The following is a 5,252-nucleotide window of genomic DNA, read 5'->3' as shown; positions in this document are numbered from 1 at the left end:
AGCCGCCAGGGCGGAGCAAATAGCAATGGCGGCATCTCCGTGGCTCCTCGCCTCTTCGGGACACCGGGACTTCGCGTCCCCCAGTGCCGGCGAGCAGCTGCGCGCCAGAGCCTCCCTCGCTTTCTGACCCCTGCTAGGCTGTGCCGCCTCTCTGCATGGGGTCTAGGCCCTCAGAGACCCGCCCCGCGCAATCCGATTGAAAAAAAAGACATGCATCCAGTTGCAGCCCGCCTGGCGCGCGACTGTGTACCTCTGTTTTTGGCTCCTCTGTAGCTCCTACTCAGTCTCACAGCGCTTCTTTCTTTTCTTCCAGTTGTAGAACTTCCACTGGGCCAACTTCCCCATGGTTCTGAATGGTGGTTGTTTGTCTTATAGTTGGTAGTTTCACTGATGTTGTGGGAGGCAACACTCACAGGTCTACTCCCTACGCTGCCATCTTGGTTCTCCCCTTGGTTTGTCTCTTTTTACTCATTCAGAAATAACCAAATTACTAGAACAAACTACTTACTTTTAACCTCGCTTAAAACCCCGCCCTACTCAATTTACATCCCCATCCAAGCTGTGCCAGGTGCACAAAAAGACCCACCTGCGCTTTTGCAGCCTAACCCAACAAATTGCAGACTTCAACTCCTCGCACCCATGGGAGACACACTCAAGAAGCAGACCCAGGAGAACCAAGATGGCGGCGTAAGGAAGAGACCTGTGCATGCTGCCTCCCACAACAACATCAAAACTACCAACTATAGGACAAACAGCTATCATACGGAACCATGGGAAAGCTGGCCCAGTGGAAGCTCTACAACTGGAAGGAAAGAAAGAAGAGCATTGAGACTGAGTAGGATGTTCAGAGACACCAAGTACATAGCCCAACCCAACAATTCTTTTCCTTTCCTTTTTCCCCCCCAAATAACATTAATTCTCAATTTCAAAATGTTACCAGAAACGGGGCCAGGTCTGGAGTGGGTTTGCCTAAGGACAGCCGGTGGCATGTGAGTTCTTGACTTCATGCAGGAAGTATTTCACAACATGAGACCAGGTAATTTTAAGACCCAGGTATTAAAGCTGGGAACAGTGAAAGAAAGGTGTAGGATAGAAGAAGCAATAGGAAAGAGACTAGGCAGGGCTGCTTTGTCCCTCTAGAAATGTTATGGGAAAGAAGTGAGCCCAGGTGGGACTGCTGTCAGCTCACTGGAGAGTCTGAAAAAAGGGGCCTTGGAGACAAGTTCAGGAGGTTAAGGATGGGCTGCTGTTGCTTCCCACTGCTCCCTGGTTACATGTGTCATGGGGACCACTTAGAGTTTAGGAGAAAAAAAAATCACTTGAAAAGGAGATGTAAGTGGGCATGCCCCAAGAAATGCATTGGTTGGCTTTGTCTTGAGGGTTTTTATCTCCTTTCCAAAGGTGGAGATTTTATGGGATGTCTCAGGGAATATTCATCAGCTTTCTCAGGTGTGCCCTTTCAGGGTCATGGTCTCCACTGACTAGTCAGGGCAAGGTATAAACCACACGACCAGCAATTTGCCAGGGGAGAAAAGGCCACCCGGAAGGCAATGTATGGCACTAGTTTTGCCCATTGCTAGGCACCAGGGGTTTTCTGCCCTGGTGACCTTCTGTATCTGGCTGTAAATTGCTCAGCTAGTGTGTTCATCTATCTGTCTCAGTTTTCCTGTTCCACTTGCCAAGGAATTTTCCTAGCTTCTTATTAACCATAAAAAGAGTATTATTAATATTACAAATATTGTCAAATTAACTTTAAAAATTATTAACAGTTGGGCAATATACACAAGATTTGAGAAAAGTCAGAAGAAAAAATATAATTATTATTATGACTAATATTAGCAGACAGGTAAATACTATAAAACTAATAAAGTTCAATATCAGTTTGTAAGTATACAGGCCTTGTTATGTCTTGGCATAGCAGTCTATCTCTGATGTCAGTGACTTCTCATCCTCTTTGATTGCTGAAGGCAAGTGTCAGAGACAGGGCAGATGTCCATTCCCAGTTAGGCACTTGATAAGGTCTCTTTCAACAATGTTGGAGAGAGTCTTTAATTGATGTCTTTCCAATGGACAATATAAGTCATTATTTTTGAAGTCTTTGTCCTTTGGGAACACACATGTGAAATGAATGTCACTAATTTATCAGTCTCTATAGCCTGGTTAATAAGTGCTTGATAATAATACAGAATGTCTCCTTTTAGTAAGGTTGATTCATATGTCCCTTCATCTAGATGCATAGGGAGACCAATGACTATATAATGAGCAGAAAACCTATGTGCTTACCAAAAGAAGTAGATTTCAACTTGAGGAGAACTATAAGAAGAGTTTTTGGCCAAGGGTGATTAAAAACTTCTGAAAAGTTACCTAGGTAAGTTTTTTGTTTGTTTGTTTTATTGCTTAAAATATTACAAAGTGTGGTACATATGTCTCCCTTTTTTTCCCCCTTGACCTTCCCCTGGTCTCCCCTACCCCCCAGTGTCTTGTGCCCATTGGCTATGCTTATATGCATGCATACAAGTCCTTTGGTTGATCTCTTACCTCCCCCACCAACCCTTCCTGGCTTTTCTGCTGTAGTTTGACAGTCTGTTCGATGCTGCTCTGCCTCTGTATCTATTTTTGTTCATCAGTTTATAATGGGATTAATTATCCATAAATGAGTGAGATCATGTGGTATTTTTCTTTCATTGACTGGCTTATTTCACTTAGCATAATGCTCTCCAGTTCCATCCATGCTGTTGCAAATGGTAAGAATTCTTTCTTTTTTATAGCAGCATAGTATTCCATTGTGTAGATGTACCAGTTTTCTAATCCATTCATCTGCTGGCAGGCACTTAAGCTGTTTCCAAGTTTTAATTGTACCATTTGTATGTTCCACAAATCCAGAGAACTGGGGTGATAGGCACAATGAAAATACTGTAGACTAGGACAAACATTACAAATGGATTACATTATTTGAAATGAGTCCCTCAGTCACGGTAACTCAGAGGAAATTCCCCAATTGAGAATTAATTTTTTCCAATAATAACGTACCTTTGTTAATGCTGTTGCTCTTCTGCAAGGGAATGCCTCAACCCAGTGTGAAAACATACAAACCATAACTAACACATATTCGTATTCTGGGGATAGTGGCATTTGGATAAAATTCAATCATCATACCTCAAAAGAATCTAAAGGAAGTGGGAAATGTCCATGGGAACCTTGCAATGATTTTCCAGGGTTATATTTGGACCGATAGAATATCTACTATATACTTTATGAGCCACAGTAGAAAGTTTATAGTAATACTAGGGGCCCGATGCATGAAATTTGTGCAAGGGGCTCAGCCCTTGCAGCCCTGGTTGCCTTGCGGCCCCACCCACTGGTCATTCCAGAAAGTCATCCAGAAGGTCGTTCCGCCATCCGGTCTAATTAGCATATTAGCTCTTTATTATATAGGATTGTTGACTTCATGAAATCATCTTTTAAAAACCCCAATGTGTTAGCTCTTGTACATATTAAAGTATAGGTAATTGAGTCTGTAGAGATAAGATTGGTTTCTGATTGGGATCATCTCTGTTTGTCTGGATCAAAGTTTTCCCTTTTTTGTTGCCATATCTTTTTTTTTTTCCTTCTGCAGCTGTCCATTGGAACTGCAAAAGTGAGTATTTCATTGATTTAATGGGAAGCAAGGAGAATCCTCTGGTCTAAACAATTTGGCTATTTAATGCTGCCTGTCGAGATGCAGCATCAGCTAAATGATTTTATTTTGCTTTCATGGTGGCAACTTTAGAATGCTCTGGAATTTTTATAATTGTCAGTTGTTTCAATTTGTATGCTATCTAATAATATTTCAGCCTATTTTCTATGCACTCCTGTGAGAAAGTTAAGAAGCCTCACTGCTTCTACAACATTCTAGAGTTGTGAGCTACATGAAGGGCATAGCCACTATTAGTGTAAATATTGACTATTTGATTTTTGACCAATTGACAAGCCCTAGTTAGAACAATTAATTCAACTTGTTGGAAAGATTTTATTCAGGTGTATAAGAACCTTCAATTATGTCTACCACAGGAGTTATTGCATATCCAGCTCAGTAACATCCCTGTTCATCTTTCAAATATCTATCTGTAAACTAAATTAAGTCAGCATTATCAAGGAGTTTCCTATAAACCATTCCTATGAACAAAAACGTGATCAGTGGTCAAAAACACAACTGTGGATGTCTTCATCCTGCAAAGAAGGTAGCAAAATAGTTGGATTAAGACTGTTACATCAAGTTTAAAAAATATTAGGCACAGAAAGCGAGAACCAGTCAGAAGTGTTGAGTGTGATAAGAATTCAGTAGAGATTCAACATAATGAGGAACATGAACAAAACAGAACCTATAATTATCTTTTCTGTTTGTTTGCATATGTGTCTATAGCAGAGATGTCTGTCATGCAGGGAGGGAGCCCTTTGGCTACTGAGCATAACTGCTGACTATAATATGCTATAGGTCTATGATAATCTTAATTTTTTTGAATTAAAAATTCTAAAGTATTTCCTTTATTTTTATATATAAATGGTTATAAAGTTTATTTGTCCCAGATAGACAGCTTCAGGCAATTCCATAGAGATTTTATAGCTTGTTTCCTTTCTGGGTTCCAGAGAATTTTATCAGGTCAATTTCACTTTAGGACACATAGAGGCTGCAACATTAATGAAAAATTTGGAACCCAATTGTGACAATATCTAGTCAAACCCTGAAATCCTCTAAGCTGTTTTCTTGTTTTTGGTAGAGGAAAAGATTGGATTCCTCTGAGTCTTTGTAATAAATAGCCCATCCTATACAATAAAACCCTAATATGCAAATTTACCAAACAGTGGAACTACTGGTGGAATGACCGGTAGCTATGATGCTCACTGACCACCAGGGGGCAATGCTCAACACAGGAACTGCCCTCTGGTGGTCAGTGTGCTCCTATGGGGGAGCACCACTCAGCCAGAAGCCTGGCTCACAGCTGGCGAGTGTAGTGGCAGTGGCAGGAGCCTGTCGTGCCTCCGCAGCAGTGCTAAGGAGCAGTGAGCAGAACAGTAAGGAGCAGCAAGCCGGCAAGCAGTAAGGAGCAAGGGGTCACAGACTGAGAGAGGGATCGCAGACTGCGAGAGGGATCGCAGACTGCGAGAGAGATGTCCAAATGCCAGATTCCCTGGCCTAAGCCAGCAGGTAGACACCCACTAAGGGGTCCTGGACTGCAAGAGGACACAGGCTGGGCTGAGAGACCCCCCCCCCC

The sequence above is a fragment of the Myotis brandtii genome, unplaced genomic scaffold (assembly GCF_000412655.1).
Source record: "Myotis brandtii unplaced genomic scaffold, ASM41265v1 scaffold2019, whole genome shotgun sequence".
Taxonomy (NCBI): Eukaryota; Metazoa; Chordata; class Mammalia; order Chiroptera; family Vespertilionidae; genus Myotis; species Myotis brandtii.
This window is presented reverse-complemented; position numbering follows the sequence as displayed.